Source organism: Triturus cristatus, chromosome 1_2 (genome assembly GCF_964204655.1).
Source record: "Triturus cristatus chromosome 1_2, aTriCri1.1, whole genome shotgun sequence".
Classification (NCBI taxonomy): Eukaryota; Metazoa; Chordata; class Amphibia; order Caudata; family Salamandridae; genus Triturus; species Triturus cristatus.
Window position 1 is genome coordinate 913,026,419 of NC_140580.1, and position 26,861 is coordinate 913,053,279.

The 26,861-nt window shown below is 49.7% G+C and overlaps 1 protein-coding gene across 1 annotated transcript in view; it reads left to right on the plus strand.

The window, feature by feature from the left end:
- Nucleotides 1–6,350: 6,350 nt before the first annotated feature.
- Nucleotides 6,351–26,861, plus strand: part of PERM1 (PPARGC1 and ESRR induced regulator, muscle 1) — a 66,270-nt gene continuing 45,759 nt past the window's right edge. The window contains exon 1 of the mRNA XM_085609668.1: nt 6,351–6,475. The gene's annotated coding sequence lies outside the window, so the exon portion shown is untranslated. The remainder of the gene's footprint in view (nt 6,476–26,861) is intronic.

The window sequence follows — 26,861 nt, forward strand, 5'->3', positions numbered from 1 at the left end:
ATTATGCATTTTAGATCTGTTTTTTTTGTCCAATAATACCAGCACATTCGCTGTTAAATTTCAAGTATTACATACCGGTCCCTTGATTTTTTGTGCAGATGTTATTTCTTGTATTTTATTCCGTTAATTTAGAGATACTGTATTGTTCATGAGTTCTTTTCAAATGTGATGACTTTTGAATATGTACTTCTATGGTTATATGTGATCGACACAAAATTATTGATGATGACTCCAAGTGCCACAATTCTAATAAAATCCTGTACTGGACGAACTAGTCACCCCTGACCTGGGAAGCTTGGCAGCTGTGCCAGTGCACCCCTGACCTGGGAAGCTTGGCAGCTGTTCCTGTGCCTATTCCCTATACTTACCTACCCAACCACCAGTTTCTCACACTGCATACCAGTGCCTGCTCATAACGCTTCACCATTCAGTACCAGATTTTCGGACCGCCACCAACAATGCCTAACACTGGCTACCAGTGCCAGCTTATCACACTGCACTCCACTGATGGGTTCACTCCTCACATTGCTGGCCAGTGCCCACTCCTCACACTGCATACCAGTTGTAGTAGTGCTGGGACGGGGTCTGCGGCCTAGACTAAGGACCGGGCAATAAGGTAGGCGACTGCTCAGTGGTATGCTCCGGCCGTAAGGTCACGTGCGACCTTGGCCCATTTATTATATACCCCCGTGGCCGAGCCCTGTCACGAGAGGTGCGTGCTTACGCTCGGGCGCGTAGAGGCCGTGTGGCCCTCTACATCCCTCCAAACCTTTAGCCGGCCAAACAACCAGTGGAACATCAATCTGTAGAACCAAGAGAGAGATATAGACAGAGAGAGAGAGAGAAAAGCAGCTATAGCATTAGTGTCCAATATCTTCATTGCGCCTCTGGCTCAGGCTGCATTGGCATCCCCATGCTGCCCTCCACTCGACAGGCGTAGTCCTTCAGCTTCTGACTGGGAGCCGGGTTCGGTCTTAGCTGGTATCTTTGACTCCGAGACACTGGCTCCTGGGGTGTAGGTGGGGCGCCGCCAGGAGGCCCAGCTGGGCCGGACTCTTCCGAGACAACACTGTGGTTGGGGCTCCTAGGACGTTCACCCTCTCCCCCGGGCTGCGACATAGCCGGGGTCTCCGGTCCGGCGATCCCCGCTTCCTGACTGCGCGGAGGGTCGGTTGCCCCATGGTCCTCGCCGTCTTCCGGGTCGCCGGAAATCCTTGGTGGGTTGCTCGGTATCACCCTGAACCATGACACATTCCTCACGACTGTGTGCCGCCCCCTCTGCGCTGTGATCATTGTCCCATGCACTTGGGTTACTACCCAGCTCTCCGGCTCATAGGGTGTGCGGAACTTCCAGCCGGGGTGCTGGTCCTTCAGGATAACTCTCGACCCCACCTGAATGTTCGGGACCCTGGCACCTCGACGCACTGTGGCCTTGTCGTTAGTCTGTTGGCGCCTTTGCTGTGCCCGCACCGGGTCCCGGTCTGGGGGCATCCAGGTAACCGCTTCGGGGATGAGATCCCGTGGATGGCGTTTCAGGAGGAGGGTTTTAGGGGCACATCCGGTCGTTGCGTGTGGCGTTTGCCGGTATGCAAACAGGAACTGGTGGAGGCATGTCTCCAGGTCTTGATGTTGATCGACCCCTATGCGCATTGCCCTGTTGAGGGTCCTCATGAAACGCTCCACCTCTCCGTTGGCCTGGGGCCACTGGGGCGTGATTCGACGGTGCCTGACCCCTCTGCACAGTAGAAAGTCCTGAAACTCCTGCCCTTGGAACGGCGGGCCATTGTCCGACTTTATCTCTTCCGGCAGGCCAAACGTTGCAAACACCTTTTCAAGGGCAGGTTGTACCTGCGTGAACGCCGTGGAGGATACCAGTTTGACCACCGGGAACTTGGTGCACGAGTCCATGATGACCATCGTGTGTCGTCCATCCGGAAAACTGCCGAAATCGATGCTCACCTTCGTCCAGGGCGTGTCGTAGAGTTCCTCGGTGATCACCGGTGCAGGAATGGGGTCCGCCCCTGTTATAGCGCACGAGTGGCATGTCCGCACTTCCTCATCGACTAGCCTATCCATGCCCGGGAACCATACTTTGGACCGGAGCCTCGCCTTCGTCTTCCCGGCTTCTTGGTGGCCCTGATGTGCTATGGACACCAAACGCCTCTGGAGGTCATGTGGGTCTACGATGCTTTGGCCTCTCAGTATCAGGCCGGACACTCCCACGCTTAGCTCGTACCGCACTTTCCACAGCTGTCTTCTTGCATTCTGCTCCTCTTCGACCAGGCCTGCTACTCCGTCCAGGAACCTGTGCCAGCGACCCGTGGCAAGAGCGTCTTTGACTCGCTGAAGCGTGGCATCTTGTTCCGTGGCTTCACACATCTCCGCCTTGGTGATTGCCAACGGGCAAGCGTCCTCTTCCACCATCTGCACGAAGGCCTCTGTCCGTATGCTGTCGTCTGAAGGGGCCCGCTCATCCCCTGGTGATGGGTGTCTTGACAGGAAGTCCCCCGGGTTGTTGGCCCCTGGGCGAAAGATCAGTTGGAACGAATAGGCCTGCAGCTGTACCGCCCACCTTTCGATCCTCGGTGGTGCCAGTCTATTCGATCCGCTGAACAGCGGCACTAGAGGCTTGTGGTCCGTTATGACTTTGAACGGGTGACCGAATAGGTATAGATAAAAATGCTGGCAGGCCCAGTGGATGGCCAGGGCCTCTCGCTTGATCTGTGCATATCGCGTGTCAGTTGGTGATAGCGCCCGACTGGCGTACGACACGGGTGCGTAAACTCCTGGCCTGGCTTCCTGCAGCAGTACCGCGCCTAGCCCCACCGGGCTGGCATCCACCACCAACTCTGTGTTCCTTCCTGGGTGGAAATACGCCATCGTCGTTTGGTCTAGTAGCGCCGTCTTCACCTCTTGGAACGCAGCGTCCTCCCGTGGTGTCCAGGCCCATGGCGTCCCGGTCTTCGTTAGCTGTCTCAGGGGCTCTGCCAGCGTGGCAAGATTCGGCAGAAACCGGCCGCAGTATGTCGCCATACCAAGAAAGCTTCTTATCGCAGTGAGGTTCTGTGGCACAGGCGCATTCTGGATGGCCGCCGCCTTCCGAGGGTCCACCCTCAGCCCTTCCCTGGAGAATACGTATCCGAAGAAGTCGATCGAGCTTTGATAGAAGGCACACTTCTTCTTGTGTAGCGTGAGACCACAGTCCACCAATCGCTGTAGCGTCGCCCTAAGTCTGGCGTGATGTTCTTCCAGGCTTTTGGAGTATATGAGGATGTCGTCGCTCAGATTGATCACTCCGAGTCCCGACAGGGTTTCCTGAATCACGTTCTTAAACACCTCTGCCGCCGACGACACCTCAAAGCTGAGCCGGGTGTACCTCCTCAACCCCACGTGCGTCGAGAAGGTGGTAATGTACCTGCTCTCCGGGGCTAGCTCTAGTTGGTGGTATACCGAGTTGAGGTCCAATTTTAAGAACCACTGCGCCCCGTTTAAGTCCATGACGATGTCGTCCATCGTCGGGGTCACATGCCGCTCCCGTCTGATGGCTTGATTGGGGAGTTGCATGTCCACACACAGGCGAATGGCACCCGGTTGTTTCGGTTTGGGTGCCACCACTAGGGGCGACACCCATGGAGTGGGCCCCGACACCTTCTCAATTACGCCCAAGTCCTCGAGTGCTTGCAGCTCCTTTTCCACCAGCGGCCGGATGTGCAGTGGTATCCTTCGGTGCCGGAGTGCTCTTGGTTGGACACTCTTATCTATGTGCAGCTTTATCTGTAGGTTCTTTAACTTCCCTAGCCCCGTGAAGAGTTGGGGAAAGTCTTTCAACATGTCTTCCGCATGGATGTCATGCACCTGCTTAGCAAAGAACACCAACTGGAGGTCTTCCGCTGTATGGCACCCTACGAGCGTGCCTGTTCCTCCCTCCGTGACATGGAACATCGCCGTCAGCGTGTGTGCGCTACTGGACACTTCTACCTCGATCATGCCCCGCAGGGGAAGTGGCTCCGTGCCCCCATACGTGAAGATCCTGGTTTTGCTCGGAATGAGCTTAGGCTTCGGTTGTAGCCGGTCGAACTGGTGCGAATCCATGACATTCACGGATGCTCCCGTGTCTATTAGGGCTTGTACAGGCGATCCATTGATCAGGATTTGGCACATGGGCGGTGGGCGGCTCTTCTTGCCCCCATGTCCTGTAAATGAGATGACAAAAACATCATCATCATCGTCTTCGTAGTACGCCGTCTCCGGAGCCACGTCTGGTGGCACTCCAGACTCCCTGTCTTCTAGCGTGAGATGCTTCAGGCTTCCTGGGCGTCCTCGTGGAGCACCGCCATGTGTTCTGCCTCCTCGCCCCCGACATACGCTGGCATAGTGGTTGGCTTTCCCGCACTTCGCACATGCCTGCCCTCTCGCGGGGCACCTCTCCTTGTCTCCGTGGTCGAAACCGCAGTAGCCGCACCTACTGTTGGGCCTTGGTCCGGTACCCCGTCGTGGTGCACCTCCGGGGCGCCTCTATATAGCCTCCACTACTTCTTCCTTGATACGCACTGGCTTGGGTGTCACCGCCCCTGACGTATTCCGCAGCCTCACCGTCTCCATTTCTTCCGCTCGTTTGTCCGAGAGTTCGTGCGAGTGCGCTAGGATCAGAATTTCATCCAGTGAGATGCCTGGTTGTCGCAGGATAAGACGCCTCAGTGACACGGCCTTGCATCCGGCGATTAACTGTGCCCTGATCTCGTCGTTGTGGTCTATGCCAGTGCAGGTGGCCGCCAGTTTCCTGAGCCTCGCGTAGTACATATCCATTGTCTGTGTCTCCCCTTGGCGAGCCTGTCGCAGTTCAAATCATTCGTAATCTGGATTCATTTGGGGATCAAAGTACTTGTTGAGTGCTGCAATCGCGGCATCGTAGTCGTCATCCTGTCCGGTGTTCGGTAGCGACTCGAACAGCTCGTAGAGCTCGTCGCCCCCAAAGTGCATGAGGAGGGACCTTTTCACCTTGCCATCGCTTTCTCGCGTCCCCGTAAAGTAGTGGTTGAGGCGGCCTACCCAACGCTTCCACCGCGGCGCCGCAGTGGCCGGATCAGCCAACTGGCTGAAAGGCGGCAGGGGTGTCACAGAGGCATGTGAGAAGACTGGTGGGGCCGCTTGGTCATCCGCCATGTCGTCGCTCTATGCACCGTTGGCTTGCACCACCAGACGCCGTGGGGGGGGAATGCTTCTGCGGCAGAACTGAGCAGGATACCTTGTTCAGGATGGGCAGATGGGCGTAGACTCTCGCCCTCTTGTGAGGTCTTTTGTGACCGTTGACCTCTTTTTTTTTTTTCCTCTGACCAGGACCCAAAAGGAGATGCTGTGCCCTTCTTTCTTATGTCCCCTGTTACATTCCAGTGTTTCACCATGTTTGCCGGCAGTCGAGTATGCCCTCTGCCCTGTCTCTCTGTTGTTTTTGTTTTCACAGCTCCCCAGTCCCTGGGCTCATCCTCGCGGCGTCTCAGGCCGCCCCGGCAGCGTGCGCGCACAGGCGGGAAGAGCCGCCACCCTTTCCGAGGCCTGCGCGCAGCTTACGCGCTGGGCCGGTGTTGATTTGCACCGCGCGCTACCTCACCAGGGGATGTTCACGGCTGCAGGGATTCACGCCGCCTCCTTTGGACGCGCGGACTCGCACCGGAGTTGCGCCACCCGCCGGGTAACACCCCGGCAGCCTCGCGGCCGATCGGATCTCGGCCACTTCGTTGACGCGCACCGCGTGGAGAGGGCGCGCGCGCGGTCCTCTCCGGGCAGACACGACGGGGCACTGCAGCGGGGTTCGCACCACACCTTCGTCGCCAGTATAGTAGTGCTGGGACGGGGTCTGCGGCCTAGACTAAGGACCGGGCAATAAAGTAGGCGACTGCTCAGTGGTATGATTCGGCCGTAAGGTCACGTGCGACCTCGGCCCATTTATTATATACCCAGGTGGCCAAGCCCGGTCACGAGGGGTGCGTGCTTACGCTCGGGCGCGTAGAGGCCGTGTGGCCCTCTACATCAGTGTCAGAGCCCCACATTACGGCCACTGTCAGCTTATCACAATGGCCACGGGTGCAATCTAATAAACCTGATCTCAACCCAGGAAGCAAGATCGCCTCAGTCTCCTTTCCCATCCAATCTTTGGCCTCTTCGGGGCACCGTGTGCCTCCTCAGTGCCCAAACAGTGCTGCAAAGTGGCATACGCGGCCCTTTGCCATCCTAGCCCCGCTGAAGCAACTCTATTATTGGAGCGGCCCGCCAGAAGCGGACCCATCGTCCTGTTTACAAAGATATGAGTGACGCAGGCCTATTTTTAGCACCCTGGGGCGGGAGGGTACGTGGTGGGAACTTTGCTGTTGCCTCGAGCCCCGGACTCACCGCGGTACAGAACGCAGCCTCCAGGGAGCACCGAGCAGCCGGCCCCAGCCTGTCTCTGCGAGCCACCTCGTGTGGCTAAATAAACAAGGTAGGCCTCATTCTTCCCGCGCTATCCCACACCGCGCACCTGCAGTGTGAGAGCTCTCGGCCCTCCGTGCTGTGCGGACTCCGAGCATAGGCGCACAAACTCACATTGAATGTCACCTTGAGGAGGCAAGCCCCGGGACTGGTGCAGGGGATCAACGCGATGTAGAGTTGTGCTGCACTACTATTAGTAGCAACTAGTATATATGTAGTACCGCCCCATGATTCCACCTAGGGGTTCAGGTGAGATGGTAAACCTACCCAGAGAACGTATAATGTTTTACTTCCTTACAATAAAAGCATGGGGTTTCTGATGACCCGTGTGTGTAGGCAGAGCAAACATCTTTTAGAATTTCTTAATTTCTTATATAGCGCCTCTCATCCTCGAAGTCTGTCTTTGCGCTTTACACGGAACATTAGTATTGAGAAAAGTCTCGGGTGTTAATTTAACTGTGAGCAAACTGTAAGTATTGTTTGCACCTTTTAAATCACGGCTGATGGAGATTATGTCAGAGGGGTGCGGGATAATGGATAGGGAGAGAGGGGCCATTAATATGGAGAGGGGAAAAAGCAGGTGTGTCTCTGCCACACCTCTTTAGATGGAAATGACAAGAGAATTTCACATTTAGGTGGGGTTTAAAAAGTTGCTTTTTGAGTTTATCCTGAAAAAGCAGATATTCCCTCGATACCTTAGATTTTCAGGGGCAATGATGGGGCCGCGTTGGAGAAGTGCTTAGAAACGGTGCAAATGCTGATGAATTCCTGGGCCTCAAGGCGCTGGTCTCCCAGCTTCTGAACACATCTGCTCTTCTAGAGACACCAACGATTGAGTTAGGATTCACGCGATGTATTTTCAATCCTCTGAAAGCAAGGCATGCCAGTCTAAATGTAATTCTTGCCTTCACCTGTAACCAGTGGAGGCCCCTCAAGGTCGTTGTTACCTGGTCACATTTTTGAGCTCGCGGGCAGTTGTGCAAGAGGGCCGTCACAGGCGCCAAGGAGTTTTGAAACACTACTACGAGAATTGCATTTCCATAATCACTATTAGAAATGAAAGTGCATTGTGTGACAATGAGGAAGTCTGATTGACTTGCAAGGGGTTTAAGGCGTTTCGAAGCGAACAACGCCGCTCTAGGTGATTTTAGTATTTGTTCTGTATGTCTTTTCGTGGTGAGATTCGAATCCATCCAAACCCCAGATATGTTACTTCTTGGTATACTTTAGGAAAACAAATATCAGTTTTTATTTCTGAAATTCAGTTAGTGTTTATTGAGACTGATGTTCTCATAATGTGCGACTGTGTTTAATGATTCTGTATTATGCATCGCACTTAACTAAGGAGAGGGTAGTTCTCATGTAGGGAAGTCTCTAGGACCATGGGGACGCCAGCTGGACACTGGACGCCACTTGTGTGGGCATGGGGAAGACAGGAAAGAAATTAAAGGACATTCCAGGGCTGGCCAATCTAGGGACAGCATCGGTGGAGACAAGATCCTCTGTGAATAGACGAACGAGTAGCTAGTGAAAGGATTGGTAACTAAAAAAATACACTACTGTACTTGATCTGGTTTGATTCTATGACTGTGATGACAGACACAATAGTCATTAAGGGATTTTGATGACATCATAAACCACATGGTCAAATGCTGAGCGGTTTGAAGTAGTCAGCTTGTGAAAATATGCTGTTCGTTTGTTAAACATTTTCTGGATCTAGACGAGAGATTATTGAAGCTGTACTCTTAAAGGATTAGCCAACAATCTGCACTCATTGAAATTTGAATGTTTAGGTTGTGTTTGCTTTTCAGGAGTAGATTGTTGATAAAAGGGTCAACACATATTGCCGGTCACACACTTGACTTGCTGTTGTCCAACATAGACCCCATCAACACTACTCCATCCATCAATCAATCAATCAATCAATCAATCAATCAATCAATCAATCAGGGGTTTATATAGCGCGCTACTCACCCGTGAGGGTCTCAAGGTGCTGGGAAGGGGGGGGGGGGGGGGGAGCAGCTCTGGATCAGTCTAAGAGCCAGGTCTTGAGGTCTTTCCTGAACGTGTGCAGGGTCGGGGAGCATCTGATGTTCACTGGGAGCTTGTTCCAGGTTTTGGCTGCGATGTAGGAGAAAGCTCTCCCGCCAGTTCTGTTTCTGTTCTGTTTCTGCCAGGGCGAGGTCGGCGGAGCAAGGATTCCTGTTGGGTACTTGGAAGGAAACTCTCTCGTTTAGGTATTTGGGTCCGATGTTGTTGAGGGATTTGTAGGCGTGCATGACGAGTTTAATAGTGACCCACTTCTCGATGGGGAGCCAGTAGAGGCCTCATAGGTGTTGGGTCATGTGCTCGTAACGCGGTGTCCCAAGGACGAGTCTGGCTGCGGAGTTCTGGATGGTTTGGAGTTTGTGTAGAAGAATTTTGTTGATTCCAGCGTAGAGGGCGTTGCTGTAGTCCAGTCTGCTGGTGATGAGTGCGTGGGTGACGGTCCTTCTGCAGTCAGGGGGGATCCATTTGAAGGTCTTGCGGAGGATGCGAAGGCAGTTGAAACTAGTGGAGGCAACGGCGTTGATCTGGCGGTTCATGGAGAGGGAGGAGTCAAGGATGATGCCGAGGTTTTGTGCGTGGTCTGTAGGGGTGGGTGGGTTCCCGAGGGTGGAGGGCCACCAGGTGTTGTACCAGGCGGAGGTGCAGGGTCCAAGGATGAGCACCTCGGTCTTCTCTTAGTTGAGCTTCAGGCAGCTCTCTCTCATCCAGGCTGCCACATTTCTTCATTCCTTCCTGGAAGCAGACTCTGGTGTCTTCGGGATTCTTTGTGAGTGAGAGGATGAGCTGGGTGTCGTCGGCGTAGGATACGATGCTGAGCCATGGTGTCTGACGATGGCAGTTAGGGGGGCCATGTAGATATTGAAGAGCGTGGGGATGAGTGATGATCTCTGGGGCGCTCCGCAGTTGATTTCCGTGGGTTTGGAGAGGAAGGGAGGAAGTCGAATCCTCTGGGTTCTGCCGGAGAGGAAGGATTGGATCCAGTCGAGGGTGGCTCCTTGTATTCCCGCGTAGTGAAGTCTGGCTGTGAGCGTGCTATGTGAGACATTGTCAAAGGCTTGGGAGAGGTCTAGAAGGATGAGCGACGCAGAGGACCTCGGCACTGCCGGGGAGAGTGCGATCCTTGGACTGAGGTCTGAGGACTTGCACGCGAGACCGCGCGACTGAGGTTTAACCACTGACTTGGACAGATCACTCCCTAATTTCCTTTTCTTTTAGGTTGCCCAACAACCTTACTTGCCCAACCGTACCTTCCTCAACAGTAAAAAGGGCCTGGAAGCTTATCACCCCTGACATGTGTCCCTGATCCAGTAGCATGCGGATGTCGTCAGTGGCCGCGAGGAGGGTAGTCTCAGTGCTGTGGTTGCTGCGGAATCCAGACTGGAAGGCGTCCAGGATGGAGTTCGCTTCGATGAAGGCAGTCAGCTGGGCGTTTACGAGTCTCTCGGTGACTTTGGCTGCAAAGGGGAGGAGAGAGTTGGGCCGGAAATTTTTCATGTCCGTTGGGTCGGCCGTTGGCTTCTTGAAGAGGGGTTTTACCTTTGCCCTTTTCCAGTCGTCTGGGCAGATGCCTGCTCTGAGGGAGGCGTTGATGGTGCGTCCTAATTCGGGTGCGATGACGGTGGCGGCTCTGTGGAAAATGTGCGGTGAGCAGGGGTCCGTTGGGGCTCCTGAGTGAGTTTTCTTCATGGTCGCGGTGATGAGTTTGATGGTAGCGTGCTCCCAGGCCGTGATGGTCGGCTCATTGGCGGCAGTGGGAGGGGGGATGGTTTTCATCATTGGTCCACTGAAGTTGTCGTAGAGGGCCATGATCTTCAGATGGAAGTAGGAGCTGAGCTTGTCGCAGAGTTCCTGGGAGGGTGTGAGGTCCGTGGCTTCACAGGTGGGTTTTGCGAACTGCTGTATGACAATGAACAGTTCCTTGGCGTTGGTCACGTTGTCTGGACTTTGTCCCTTACAAAGGCCCATTTGGTGTCTCTTATGCGTTGGTGGTATTCCTTTAGGGCGCTCTTGTGGCTGTTCCGTGCTTCCGTGGTTTTCAGGTTTTGCCAGGTTTTCTCTAGGCATCTGCTGGAGCGTCTGGCTTCTTGAAGTTCTGTGGTGAACCAGGCGGCTTTCAGAGGGCGTTGTTTGGTGGGGGTGGCAGGGTGCGAGCCTGTTGGCTCAGCAGGAGATCCAGCGGTGAAATTCCCTGGCTGCGACGTTGGTGTGGGTCGTGGCAATGGGGGGGTTTGACGTAGGGTGGTGTTGAGGTCCTCTTCTGTGACCTTGCTCCCATTCCGTCATGGCGGGCATAGGGCGGGTTTGGGTGCTGTGGTGGTGTTGAAGGTGAAATGGACACAGTGGTGGTCATTCCAGGGGGGCTGGGTGGTGTGGCTGAAGCGTATGTTTGTTCCTCCTGCGAAGATGGGGTCGAGGGTGTGCCCCACTCTGTGGGTGGGCGTGTTGACGAGCTGCTTCAGTCCTAGGTTTGCGAGGTTGTCTAGGAGAGTGGTGGAGTCGGGGTCATTGCCGTTGTCAAGGTGGAAGTTCAGGTCCCAGAGTAGAATGTAGTCCATAGAGGTGATGGCGTGGGGGGCGGTGAGCTCGGCGATGGTTGTTGCCGGGTGGTTGCGAGGTCCTGGTGGTGTGTAAATGAGGATGCCGCGTTGCGTGGTCCTGGGGCTTGTCTGGATCTGGAAATGGAGGTGTTCTGTGTTGGATTGGGGGTCACTCGTGCTAGATGTGGAGAATCGGAAGGGGGGTCTTGTGTGCGATGGCGAGCCCTCCTCCTGGGTGGAGCGGACGGTCTTTTCTCTGGATCTTGTATCCATCGGGGATGGCAGTGGGGATGGGGCCGGAGGTGGCGTTGGTTCAGGTTTCCGTGAAGAAGGCGCCGTCGGGTGAGAGGGTGTCGATAAGGTCCCAGATCTCTACGGCGTGTCGGTGCAGGGAGCGCATGTTGAGAAGGATGCAGGTCAGGGTTTTGGTGGTGCGTGCATCAGGCATGCTTTTGGCGGTCGTGGGAGCTTTGTCGATGGTGAAGGATCTGCGGCAGGGTCTGCACGAGAACTGCCCATGGGTGGTGTTTGGCGAGGATCTAGCGCAGTCGGCGTGTCTTCCGGGGTTGAGTGCGTGGAGGATGGTTGAGTCGTATCGGTGGGGCCTCGGAGAACCAGGGTTCCTGGCGCTGGTTGCGGTAGGGTTGCGGACGGGCTTGCCTTAGGCGCGACCGTGCAGCGGTCGCCATAATGTAGGGGAGGGGGGAGGGACGTGCAGCTGGGAGGCGGGAGTCGGGCGGTAGGGAGAGGGGTCAGAGGTCAGCGGCGGCAGGAAAAACGGAGGGGCGGTGAGGGAAAACAAAATGGATCAAATGGACCAAGAGAAACCAATAAACAAATAAGCAGCAGCGGCACAAATAAACAGCAGTGGCAAATTTACACCACAATTACACCAGAAAACAAAATACAGTCACCACTCGCAAAAGGAAAATCGGAATCAGGGTAGTCTTGAACCCTGCAACAGGGAGGCTGGCTTCCAGGCGACGCAGAGCACCGCGGCGCTGCTGTGGAGAGTGCGATCCTTGGACCGAGGTCTGAGGACTCACACGCGCTCCCCCGTAGCAGTCGCCATAATGTAGGGGAGGGGGGAGGAACTGCAGCTGGGAGGCGGGAGAGGGCAGTAGAGGGAGTGGTCAGAGGTCAGTGGCAGCGGGAAAAACGGAGGCGCTTTGAGTGAAAACAAAATGGACCAAATGGACCAAGAGAAACCAATAAACAAATAAGCAGCAGCGGCACAAATAAACAGCAGCGGCAAAATTACACCACAATTACACCAGAAAACAAAATACAGTCACCACTCACAAGAGAAAAATCGGAATCAGGGTAGTCTTGAACCCTGCAATGGGGAGGCTAGCTTCCAGGGGACGCAGAGGACCTCGGCACTGCCGGGGAGAGTGCGATCCTTGGACCGAGGTCTGAGGACTTGTACGCGAGACCGCGCGACTGAAGTTGAACCACTGACTTGGACAGATTACTCCCTAATTTCCTTTTCTTTTAGGTTGCCCAACAACCTTATTTGCCCAACCGTACCTTCCTTAACAGTAAAAAGGGCCTGGAAGCTTATCACCCCTGACATGTTCGCCTCCCATTTTCCCTCAAATAGTCAAAACACCCTAATGACACCTTCTATTCGGGCGGAAGCCGAACTTCTATATTTCGAAACCAATAATACACTGTACCTGTGCGCCACCAGGCTAAAAGACAAACCTAACAGGAAAACACCTCAAGTAAAATGGTACTCACCAGAACATAATCTACTAAAAAGGAAATGTAAAGCATTAGAACACAAGTGGAGACTGTCCAAAGACGGTAGCGATAAACAGCTCTACAAAAAAGAACTGAGGACCTACCACAAAGCCCTCAAATGTGCCAAGAGAAACTACTATGCAAAACACATAGAGGACAGTGGCAACTCACCAAAGGAGCTCTATAAAAATAGTGAAAGAAGTTTGTAAACCATCCAGTATGACCCAAACAATGACTCCCTTAATAGACAACTGTGAGATGATCAACAATTTTTTCACCGATAACATTTCTCAAATATACTCCTCTTTTAAAAACCAACCATCCACCGACGAGCCAGATTTGGACACCATGGCCCCTCACCCCAAAGTACAGGCTCACTTAGGCAATCTTACCCCCTTCTCAGAGGAACAGGTAGCAAAAGCCATGATTGAGGTCATGTCGGGATCCCCACTCGACCCATGCCCTCACTTTATCTTTTCCCGGCTTACAACGGTCTTAAGTCCGTATGTCACCTACATTTTTAACAAATCCCTAGATTCTGCAGTCTTTCCGGACATCTAGAAAGAAACCATTGTATTTCCATTGCTAAAAAAAGCCGGCTTGGAGGCCCATAATCAGGCAAACTACCAACCAATTTCCCAACTCCCCTACCTGTCCAAAGTCTTAAAAAGACTGGTCAACAAACAGCTGGTTAATTTCTTTGAAACTAGTGAGCTCCTGGACCCATCTCAGACTGGCTTCAGAGCTTAAAATAGCACAGAAGCCACACTCCTCGCGGCATTGGACAATATTAGATCTTTGGTGGAACAAGGCAAGGCTGGCGCCTTGATCCTTTTGGACCTGTCGGCAGCCTTCGATAATGTATCCCATGACCTTCTATTAAACATTCTACATGAAAAGGGACTTCATTCGAAAGCCCTCCAATGGTTTAACTCCTTTTTGCGTAATAGAACACAGTGAGTTTAAATAGGCCCATTTTCCTCTAACTCAAAAAACATCAACTATGGCGTGCCACTGGGAGCTTCTCTGAGCCCCACTCTTTTTAATGCCTATGTCTCTTCTCTGGCCAAGATAGGCAGGAAATGTGGCTTTAACATCTGCTCCTATGCCGACGATACTAAGCTTTTAATCGCTTTCAAAGAAAGGCATGAAGATACTAGAAACTATTTAATTAATTGTCTGTCACAAACAGAAGTTTGGATGTCAGAACACTGCCTGAAACCGAATGCTGCGAAATCAGACATACTGCTCTTTGGAGGAGCTCACTTAATCTGGGACAATACCTGGTGGCCTTGGACACTTGGAGATGCCTCAGAACCAAAAGGATCATAAAAAAACCTGGGCATCCTCATAGACAGCGGACTCACCATGCCGGACCAAGTAAGATCACTGTGCGGGTCCCCTGTGAACAGCTCTGTGATCAGAAGTTGAGCTGTGGGCTGGGAAGACTCTCGTTCTTTGGCACTTTGTCTGAAATGACCCATCAAGACCAAGCCTAAACTGGTGCATTTGAGGGGATCGACTGCCGAAGATAAAACAGAGGATATTGAAACTGCAAATTCTGCCAAGCCGCCCTGCGGAGGTGCTGCAGCAGTCAATATTTGTGCGATACTCCATGGAGTGCCTAGCCATTGTGTGGTGCGGAGAGCAGAATCCATGAATCTGACCAGAAAAGATGGAAGAACATAATAAAACATTCCATAAGCCAAAAAAAAAAAATAGTCTTTGACTGTATAGAGGATACATAAAGGCAATCATGTTATGGTTGTATAGTGTCACCAAAATGATTCTAGTAACATAATGTGCTTGTGCATGTATTCTGGCGGCATCATTGTACACTACAGGAGCGATAGGCGGATATTTGTAAATGTAACTGCTTCTCTAAGATTGCATTAGAGCTACATAGTGCCCGCTCTGCCCATTATACATTTTTTATTTTTCTTGTTTTATCTTGTGTATCATGAACTGGAAATCTGCAGTTCACAGGTATGACTTAAAAATATTGGTTTAAAACGTTCTTTAATTACCACTTTCAGCAATAGTGACTATGATAGTTATGGTTAGACCCACGTTTCCATTGAAAATACTTTAAGTTTCTTAATAACTTTGGTGACATTAGACAAATCTGCATGAAAACTTCGGAAAAGAGTTGATCTCCTTTTGGTTATTGATCGAAAAAGGTTTCATATCCATTGGGGGGGGGGGGAGGACGGTGGAAGAGGGGACTTCAACAACAGACTTTCCTAGTTTTAGCTCCCATAGGAATTTTTGTTCTCTAATGCAGATACGATGGCTGAACAGAATTATCACAAATGTGGCATGAAAGTGAGCTCTTATGCTTTGTTTGTTGTAAATCCTTTCAGTAGTTTTCTGACCAACCCTCATTGCTGCTGGATGAAACACGCCGCAGCCATGCAAACCACCCTGAGTAGTGACATGGAACGTGTGTACGGCCCTGTGTGCGTGTGCAAGGAAAGGGGGTGATGTGTGACGTGATACTTGCGTTTGTGCATAAGCTGAGCGGGCATGGTGTTGAAGGGTGAGAGTGGATGCTGTAAGAATGGGGTGATGCATGACGTCAGTGTGTGTGTGCTGGGTGAAGCCCGGCAGTTAAGCAGAGATGGATGGAACATGTACTCCTAACGGGAGCTGTCAGGCTGTGGCTGTAACCTAAGGGCCTGACGTGTAATAAGGAACTTATCTCCTACCTTAATGGCTCCAAGCTGTCTTTCTGAGCATCCTGCCCTATAACTACAACACCGTGCACCAAGTCCGCTTATCATCTCACAAGATGTATCCCATTGAATGAGAGCAGCTAAAAGCACTGCATAGCTAAAAAGCAATACATAATCAAACCACTAAATATTGCTATAGTCTTCTTTAATAGTGTTACTTGTATCGTAATATGTAATTTCATCTGTAAAGGTATTTATGTCATTTGAAATCGCCTCTCACATCATGAGCAATCCATGTGTTGTCTAAGGTATGGGTGGCTGTTGTGTGAGTCTTGGATTGCTAAATTAGTCCTAACTTGGGAATTTCAGTGGTTTCCAGTTTATTTTTACTGTGTTTTAAGTGGATTTCATTTCTAAGGTTTGTTTTTAAATCATAGTCAAAGCTAATCATAACTTCACTTTAATCTAGTTGGTTCCCAATTAAATTAAATCACATTAGCCCAAAGATCTGACAGTCTATACAACACCAGCATGACTGATATTTGATTATACTTTTAGAACAGATAAAAACAGATTTTTCTTCAAGAGGTTGCATCAGTCTACCCTCGATTTCTGTGACCTTCACAAGGGCTGTAGGATTTCTCCATTGGTCTGCGGCTGCGTCCGTTCTGCTCTCAGTCAGCTGGCAGCCACTTCCAACCTGCAGGCTCGTTTGTTGTGATGTAACACCCAGCTTACTGCCACTTCCTCATGTCACTCTCAGCCTGCCGGTCCCCTTGTTGTGATGTAACTAACAGCTGGCAGCCAATTCCTCTGTGTGGTCACACTCGGCCTACAGGTTCATTTTTTGTGATGTAACACTCCGCTCGAAGACACTTCCTCTGTGATGTCACACTCAGCCTGCGGGTTCGCTTGATGTGATGTAACCCTCAGCTGGCATCTAATTCCTCTATGTGGTCACCACACTCGGCCTACAGGTTCATTTTTTGTGATGTAACACTCGGCGCGCAGCAACTTCCTCTGTGATGCACGTCGCACTCAGCCTGAGGGCTCACTTGTTGTGATGTAACACTCTGCTCGAAAACAATTCCTCTGTGATGTCACACTCAGCCTGCAGGTTAATTGGCTGTAATGTAACACCAGGGCTTTAAGTGGGATGAAAAAACTGGGGGGTCTCTCAAAGGGGCGTGGCCTATGTAATAAAGGGCGTGACTTACAAACACATAGGGTAAGAATCTGTGCTTAGCATAGTGTACCGCCGGACTTGTATTTTGCTGTTTCTGTCATTGCTGTTATGTCTTTGTTCTTGCTTAAGAGAATGCTATGATGTAGACAGTAGAATACATGTAGCAGAACGTAGTATATGTCATGTAGAATGTTTATGCTCAACTCAGTGGGCAGTTGTTGGAGTTTACTGGAGCTGTTGGATGTGCTGTTACTTGCTCCTCAACTCAGTAAAGGATTTTATTCAAAATCATTCAGTGTGTATGCTTTATAAAAATTGCATCAGATATATGATACAAGTAACATCATACCAACTACAAGTCAGGACTATTGACTTTGTCAATGGTTGTTAGTTGCAGAAGATAAAAAAGCATTAACTATGGCTTGTATATAATATTGAAAAAGCTTCCGCTTAAAGTCCTGGTGACACCAGGACAATGTTGCTGTTCCTGAGTTTCAAAAAGAGAAGGGAAATCCAGAGAGAAAATGATGACTCTCTTGAAAGGATTTTCCTTCCCCTACAACACTCACCTGCCATGATGTCACGCCGTATCTTCTCCACTAGTGAGAAGTGAGCAGTGCACATCGATGTGCCTGCTGTCACTGCAGTACGGGAAAAAAAACGGACCGCCTGTGCCAGGGCACAAAGCAGAGCCCGATAGAGACCCGTTTCGAGGCCCCCTTTAAAAAACTGCCAGTGCTCAGCACCAGTGAGACCCGGCCCACTTAAAGCCCTGTGTAACGCCCAGCTTGCAGGCACTTGCTCTGAGATGTTGCACTTTCCTGGGGCACATCAATTGCAGGTACGTCAGTTAGGGCAGTCAGGAGTCGCTTTTGGTATCTCTGGCTGTGCTCTGTCTGCCATTGGTAAATGGGGTCATAAAGGCCACATCCGGCTCCCAAAACCATGCAAAGCTCTAACAGCCCTATTTACTTTCCATTGCCCCGCCCCCCTGCCTCCGGTCCATCAGTACTTAATAGGAAGCTCTCTAGGGGTCAGAAGTGGGAGTTGAAATGAGCTATGTGATGTCATCTGCTGTCAAAAGGCATGTTATCACTCCTGGCATTTTGGAGAATTGACCTACTTGGGTCCCTTGGAATAGGACCGCCATGCTTCAGCATCTGTGATGTGACTGCACCCCACAGATGGCTGGTACGACCTAATATCGTATATAGCACACAAACTGATTTAGTTGTTGGTGCTTGAATAATGGCTTTTACGTCATCCATGGTGGCTTAAGTTTGAACTCCAGCCTCAAATTTTCACTGTCATTAGTAATATGTGTAATGGATTTGGTGTTCTCCCTCACCGTGCGTCATATAAAAAATGTGTGCTTTAGTACACACCCATCCGTACAAAAGTGGCTACACCTATTCACCACATCTAGATAAATAACCTGATTTACCAGTAATCTCCATTGCTCCAGGCCGTACTCCTCGTCGCAGTCATTACTGTAGAGGTGACTCCCAGATCCAGCCTCAAGACAAGAAACTACTGAAGCTGGTTGGAAATGCCAGCCTCTCCCACCCCATTGGGCATCTCAACTGGGCCGACATTGCCAGCATCCTCCTGGTTTATTCCAGTTTCTGGGTAAAACGATGAGCTTCTTGTTTATCAATCAAAAAAAAAAGTTTTTAACAACCACAATCATTTATATATTTTGTTAAGAATGGCTAGTAAACATAGTGATCATTTCTGAAGAACACATAGCGACACATGACAGTGATTGGACATTTTATTTGGACACTGACATTTAAAGAATATTTTGGTGCAAGCATCAGTGTTTCAGCCTTCCAAGGATCATACTCGCCCTTCTTCAGGATTAACACGAGGAGACATTTATAAACTTACGTCCAATGGTATTTGGTGGCTTACCCCATCACAGTTACAAAAGCCATATTTTTTAATTGAAATAAACAAACTCTTGTGAAATGTAGAATTTATTGCCCATATTCACAACAAGTCATTCTCTTTAAATTTAAACTCTGTTCCTATTACACATTGATTGCACATGTCTAGCCACGGGCATATGTAAACCCATTATTTTTAACCTTAAGAGACGCTAACTATGGTTTACAGAGCCAAGCTGTCGCTGAAGCGCACGCAGATTAGTTAAAACTGGAAAGTAATGGACTTCTCACAATCTGGGCTCTTAATGCCCTACTAGAACCAAGGCCTTCAGCTGCATTGTGGTCTGGTAAATATGTAAAATTGCCTTCTGCTCAGCGATCCAAGGATGTTTGTCTGCCTGTAATAATGGAGCATGTTTCTCTGGCATTTCTCTGCCCGTGTTGATCTATGTTGTTGGTACTTACATTGCTTATGGTTTTTTCTGCTTGTATTGATCATGGATGTCTCTCTCTCGGTAATGATTAAACATTGTTTGCATTTTGCGAGGAGATTTCGCAAGGTTTATTAATCTGGGTCGTTGCAGAACCTCTATTTGCATGTGATGTATTAATATTTTTTTGATCTGGCTTGACAGGGCTGCAGTTGGCAGATCTTATGTGAACTACAGGAATAGAAGCCATTTAGTAGCAGTGCTGAGAGGGGCTTTGGCTCAGACCACATGTTGATTGCTTTGAGTATGACACAATTATTGATTAGCCCCTCTGATAAACTATTGGGATAGATTTTCACGGCAACAATGCTGGTTAGACCCTCTTTAGTGGGTTGTTTTTTTGTTTGCCGACTGTAATTCTTTCTTACTTGTAATATTATGGCTGTGGTCCTGATGGTTGCCTTGTGGGGAAGCTTATGTGCTAAACAGTAGGTTCAAGTTGGTTGTGGCGGTGAGGCAATGATAAAGGCTAAAAGTCTCAGTTAATTAGGAAAAGTTTTGTCCAATGCCGTAGGTCTGATCTGTTTAGCATGAAAATCCATGCCAGAGGCAGTAGGTCTGACTTATTTGTTGTGAAAAGCTTTTGATAAAGCCAGTAGGCCGATAGGCCTTTAAGGATGGATGGTTAATATACTCTGTTAAAGGCTGTAGACAGGTAATTTGTTACATGGAATCAAATGAGACGGCAAAGGGTTTGGTCTTAGCAAACCCCATTGGGAGTAGACCATTTTCACTGTGATAATCCTCGTTATCGACTCTTAGAAGGGATTCTATTTTTTGTTGTAAGAAAACAGGCTTTTTGCAGGCTCCCCCCCCTTGCTTTTTACCTCCATTTGGACTACTAGCTGCTAGTTTTCGACCCTGAAAGTGCACTGGAGCCCGCGTACCAGGCCCTAGTGCCAATGCTCTCCTCCTAAAATATGATGGATGTGAATTGGTAACCCCAATTGGCAAGGATGTTAGCCCCCGGTCCGTGTCACCCAGGGCATGGGAGTTAAAGGGGTTACGAGGGCCTGAATCACTCATTGTGCCGCCCTGAGTGACCCAAATAAATAGAAGACAGCAGTCCTGCCATTGCAGACTGCATGAGCAGTGCAAACTGCGAAAAACTCAACTTTTCCTTACCATGAGTGGCAAGGCCAAATCACTATTTTTAATATATGCCAGTTGCACCTAAGGTAGGCCACCTGAGCCAAGGAGGCAGGGTACATTATATTAAAGGTGTAACAATATGAGTGCAAGCTTGTGTCCCTATAGTAGCCTTTTTCCATTAAAGTCTAATTTAAGTGGTCAGGGGGCCATAAGATAACATGGGTTGCCTCCCGGGCACCCTGAGGTTGCCAGCTCCATTCTGGCCCCACTGAAAAGTGTCATGTTTAGTATCAAACAACTTGCCTCATCAAATCCAAATTTTCCTCAAAGTCAGATTTAATGTGGCATGCACCCAGGTGGCTACCTTAGAGGATACCCACCTGGTTGCCCCAGCCTTTCCTGTGCCCTGGCTGACAGCCTGCAACTGCTGCTACCAAGACGGGAATCTGATCCCCCTACCAGGAGGTGTGAACACTCCCAGGAGTCAGAAACAAAGCCCTGCCTGGGCGGGAGGTGTGACCTCCCTCCCTGACAGGATGGATAGTAAAGTGGCACATCAAGGCAGTGAACTTTAAAGCCCTCACCGCCTCTGATATGCAACCAGGCTGCCTCCCAAAGGAGGAAACAGCCTTCCCCCTGCCCCCAAGTTCAATTGCACCCGGGCAGTTGGGAAAATTAGGTAGTCAGGAGGCGTACACCCCCAGAAGGCTAGCCACAACGTTAGGGTAGGCTACCTGTCTGTATAATCGAGGATAGGTCCTGACATTTTTAAAAGTGGCAGAAAAGAGTGTCTTGGGTAGAAAAGATGCCCCCCCCCAGGTGTGGTCACATTAGGGGCAGATTAGTCGCTGGGGCTAAACCTAAACCTAGGATTTAAGGGGCACCCCTGGCACCCCTGGCACCAGAACCTCCGATCTACTTGAATTGCAACCAAGGACAAAGAAGAGACCCCTTTGCGGCTTCAGGACCTGCACAAAGGCACAATAACTTGCAACTGTGACAACCACCCTGCAACTGCATCTCGTCCCAGACCAGAGATCAGTTCTAAAAGGAAAGGAAATGAAACCGCTCTGCAAACCAAAGGCAACTCCAGAACTCCCTTGGAGTAGAGGCACTAGTCCCCAGCAGCCCACAGGTAAATCACTCTCCTGGAACTAAAGAATCACTGGCCATCGGGACCGCCAAGGGATCACCCAAAAGCCAATGGTCGAATGCATTGTGGGAAATGTAGTCCTATCTTCCAGCAAGTTTCAGGTGGCTACTGTTTCCTCCTGGACCTCAGGAAGTCAAAGTAACCTTAAACTGTGTTTGCTACTGCCAAGGCTTGTTGATGGCTAGTCAGGCTACCACTGCCTTCGTTCGACACTGCACCGCAAGGGAATCACGCAGCATCTTCAACCTGCATCATCAGTGGCCCTGTTGGTCAAGATTTTGCATCCCCTTCCTCACCAGCACTGTACAAACAGCAAAACCCTCTCCTGCGTTCAGCACCAGGGACTGCCAGGACAACTCTGCACCTGGGCCCTACGAGATGGTAAAATTCAACGGACTGTCGGAGCCTGGTCCTGGTCCCGGTCCCAGCATCACCTTCCCACTCAGTGGTTTCCACTGGACTCGACCTGCAAGTGACTGAGTGTCAAAAGGGTATTTTCCCATTGACTTCTACAGTATTGTTTTGCATGAGTGTGATGCACTGATTTATATTTCTTTAAAAAATTCACAACTCCTGGTATACTCATTCGATTGCCTTCATTTTGGTGTTTAAAATTGTATAAAAATCTGCCCTATTTTTATAAATTGGGGTCTGTTTTTTTGAGTCATGTCTGTTACTTATTGTACATGTTAGTACACTGAGGGGCATATTCTCAAGGATCTATCGCCGAGTTATCGGCACTTTATCGCAGCCAAAGTCGCGATAAATTCATCGCCCCATTCACAAGCTGGTGCAAACAGCCGATATCACCAGTTTTCCGGCGATAGCATCCTCAGAAAACATCGCCACGGATGACCCCGGCAACTATCGCTAATGAGATGCAGAGTAGGCGTCCCCAAGCAAAAAGCCACGACAACACCACACCGCAACGTTCTCAACGACCAGCCAGATCTGCGATAAGATCACAAAACATGAGATAAGGCGTGTTAGCAGCATGAAATTAACACCTGCTCTGACCTGGTGCAAAGTCGGCTCACAACCGGCACCAGACAAGGGAGCCCAGACCACAGCCACACATGAAGACCAACAGATGCCATGGAGCCACTCATCATGCAGCTCGGAGCCCCAACAGGGCCACAACACCCACCGCCACCACCCCCAGGACCCCCCTGCCCCCCACCCGATCACCACAGGTGGCAGCGCAGACCAAGACAGCGGACCTCCAGAAAACGCACCAACCTCACAGACCCAACACCAGAGAATGTCATTGCCCACTACAGGCTCAAAAGGACAACCATCCTACACATCCTGACCACCATTGCCCACAGGCTGACGGTACCAACACAGCGGACAACCAACATTCCTCCAGAGACAAAGCTGCTGGCTGTGCTGCACTTGTTGGCCTCTGAGACCTTCCAACCAACAACTGCCAGAGTCAGAGGAGTCTCACAGCCAGCCCTATTAAAGTTCAGAAAAACTGTCTTGGATGCCATCATCAGCTTGGTACCCCATTACCTATACTCCCCCCACACTGCGCAGGAACTGCAGGAGACCAAGCAAGGCATCCACGCCACAGCTGGCTTCCCGCACATGTCAGGGGGCAATTGACTGCACATATGTCCTACTTGTGCACCCTGGAAACACTACACACAATTACCTCAACAGAAAGCACACGCATCCCATCAATGTGCAGGCAAAGGTGGACCACTGGGGAATCGCCACCAATGTCATCGCCAACTACCCAGGCAGGGAGCATCATTCCACTACTACCGACAGTCCATCATCACCTAGCGCTACCAGGATGGTACACATGGAAATGCACTGCTCGTTGGTAAGTTCAAAATGAACACACCACACCCCCCAACTCCACAATCATGCAACTCACAACTCTGGGAATGCACACGTCACAGACTCACATTCAACATGCCCACCTCCCAGACACGAGAGCATAACTTACTGTGGCAACCTGGGCTAGCCATGTACACAAGCCATCAACGGTATGGCACATCAGCCACACAATAGTGGAATGTGGGGAGAGGTGGGAATCAGGCATGTGCGAAGGAGGCAAGTGACCCATGAATGAGAATGTACACAATGCCAAGTGTGGCGTCGCGTTGACTTTATCACGTTCATTTGATGCGTTATTGTGAGCCTATCGCATGGTACTGTCGGCTTGGGAATACCACGTTACCACAGTGTTATTTTCCTGCGATAGACTGCAATGTGCAAAGTTGCGTTAAGCTAAATTTGCGATGGTTATCACGCGTTCTTGAGAATTTCCCCCTGTAATGCTTAACACGTGTTCCTCTAGTACAGCCTGACTGCTCTGTGCTACACTACCAGGACTGAGCTAGGGATTTATTAGTTTGAATCCAAAGGACCTATTTGGGGTAACATGAAGGTATTTCATTGTAAAGCCTAACCAGCCTCTCTGTATAATACCCCACATTCCTACATTTGCCAACTGTAATTTTATATATTTGTAATTGTATGGCTCTATGCCTGATATTTGCTTTGGCTGAAATGTCATGCTCAACACAGTGGGCCTGAGTTGCTAACGGTGGGAAGCCGATAATAAAGCTTAACTCTGTATTTAAGACTGTAACCAGGTATTTTGTTACATGGAAGCTCAGAGCTCACCGTGCTAGGCAAGAATGATGATTTTTGTTATGTCCCCTTTTGTAAACTCAGGGGGTAGAATATTTTGAGTATTATAATCCTTGATAGGCTCCTGCAATTGAGGTTGAATATTGTTTTACTCACTGTAATTGTATACATATTTTATAATTTTATGACTGTATGCATCATGGTTGCCTTGTGGCAAAGCTTGTGGCAAAGCTTATGTGCAACATAGCAGGTCACAATTGTGTATGATGGCACAGCAGTTTTATAGAATATTATAGACCTGTTTGTTGCATTGGGAAAATGTAGTGTCCGATGCGTATGTCTGATCTGTTATGAAAGGTTTTCACAGTAGGTGTGACATTTATTATGAAAATCATAAATTAAAAGAACTAGAGCTCTACAGTGGATTTGTTATTACGCTCTATTAAAGCTAGTAGATCGATATTTTGTAACATTGACTCGGTGCTTAATTTGAGCCAGGATCAGTGGCGGCTCCTCGTGGGAGTGCTGCGGGGCGGGGGTGGGGCAGGGTGGGGGGATGTAAACTCTGGCTTATGGCCGAACGGAGTTAAATAAATAAATAAAACGAATTACATTGCGCACGCTGCATCGCCAAATCGGCGCTACAGCGCCGGCAATGTAATTTGTTTTATTTATTTACTTAACTCTGTTCAGCCGTGCGCTGGAGTTTACTACCCCCCGCCTCACCGCCCTGCAGCACTCCCACGAGGAGCCGCCACTGGCCAGGATGGGCCCCCGCCACTCATGTTTGGGCACCAACACTTATTTTTCCGCAACAAACATTTACCAAGAGCAAGAGAGGGAAAACACACAAACCTGAAAGACAGAGGAAGCTAAAGACAGAAAAAGCTCCACAAAGGGAGATATCAAGGACCTGCAAAGGTGAGGTAAAGGAGCAGGGAGTCTCTGGCATGAGGTGGGATCAAGACCATGTAGCCTTTGTGATCAGCATCACAACATGTAGCACCAGCCACCGGCTTCTGATCAGAGCTTTGGGCACCGGCACTCATTCTTTTACAAACTAAGCACTGCATGGACTCTCACTGATTTTACCTTAGTAGGCAAGGAGGTTTGTGTCAACACCCCCTTTGACAAAACCTACTGGTAGAATATTTGCACTGTGATATTCCTCGCTCTACACCCTCTTAAGAGGACTTGAAAGGTTTAGTTGTCTGCTAGGATCTTGCAATAAAACAAAATCATCAAAAATACATACCTGTATATAAATTTACACCTATATATATACAGTAACAAAAGTGAATTATCAATTGGGGAAGAAGGTAGTCCATTGCAAGCAATACAATCCCTAATCTGCGCAGTCTAGGTAAAGGCTTAAATCATTTAAACCTGCGCTCAACCCTTGGTAGCTATGGCACAGAGAAGACAATTTTAACTTGGAGAAAATACCTTACGCATTAAAAATTCCATGCCAGTTTATGAAAGTAGAGAAAGAATTGTTAAACAAAATACACCAAAATGACAAAAATCCAAATAGGGGAACTGAAATTATTAGAGATTTCATAGAAAAACCGCCAAGAAAAAGTAAAGCACCAATAGAAAGTTCTGTTTGCATGAGACCCAGGACTTAGACGTGATTTCAGGCCAGTTACAATGGAGCGTGGGTCAGATATGCCAAGTGTGTTTGTCCCGGTCAAAGTTTTTACCTTCTGACTTAGAAGCCAATTTCAAAATCAGCGGGAGGTCCATTTCTCCACCAGAACAACGGAGTAAGTTGCTCCATCGCCCTGATAGAGATGCCGCCCATTAAATTTAGAAATGACCACCAAGCTGGCAGTCATTTCTAAGGCATTTGCAGGAGCTGCCATAACCTTAATTCCTGTCAATCCTTTTCGTAGTTTGGTGCAGGGATCCTTGTTCCATTAACATGACTGAGCCCCCATGAAACTGTCTTGTTTTGTTTTTTCTTTAAAAAAAGAACTACCAAAGCTGGATTCTCTTTTTGAAAATAAGGTAATGCATCCCTCACCATGCAAGTCCTCGACACCTTCACAAGGGGAGCATTTTTTGTTTTTTACTGTCCCTAAAATGAGTATATGTCTTCCCTTTATAAGTGGGTGGACGGGCATATAGCCATTTCTCTGACAGCCCTTACTCTGTTTGGCCAGTGGAGAAATTTGGCTACGGTGGTGGCAGAGCAGTTACCACCATAGCTGAACCTATGGTCCGCCCACATTTAAATCGGGTGGGCGAACCAATGTGTTGGCGGGGAGGTAACTCCGTTGCCATTGCGATGGAGTTCCCACTTCACCAACATCTAAATCGGCCCCTTAGTCTGAATTGGAAATCAGAATACTCCATCGTGGCAAGGCAGCGTCCTGCGAAGTCCCTTTCAAGTTGAATGGGCTTTAAGAGAGGTCCCACTGAAGCCACTGGTTTTAACAGAAAAAGCTCTGAGCTGGAAAAGTCAAATTTCACACCCAGGGAACTCCTCATCTGCCATATACTTTTGGTGCCTTCCCTCAGTCAAGACATCATTGTCCTGTAAGTGAGGGGGGTACAGATGTTTCCACGGTATAAATTCCAAGGGGCCCACACCTTGGACCATTTACGGGGACAGCCCGGGCCGTATACACAAACTTCTCTCTTAGCATACACCAATCAACGTCTTTTTTCCAATCCGCAATTGTGGGTGCATGTGAGGCCCCCCAGAGCTGAGCAATGTTCCTTTTGGCTATCATACAGCCGAGTGTGACCCAGTGTGTGGTATGAGTGGTGGGGTCAGTCAGTTCCCAGATATTAAGGAGGCATCTGGGCGCTTCTGGCTGGATCTCGACCTCCAATATTTCGCTCATGACTACATGTATCTTACGCCAGAATTCCTGGATTGGTCTGCAGTGCCATAGAATGTGCATGAAAGTGCCCGGTTGAGAGCAACCCTGTCTACAAGACCCTTCCGTCTGACCTCCCATAT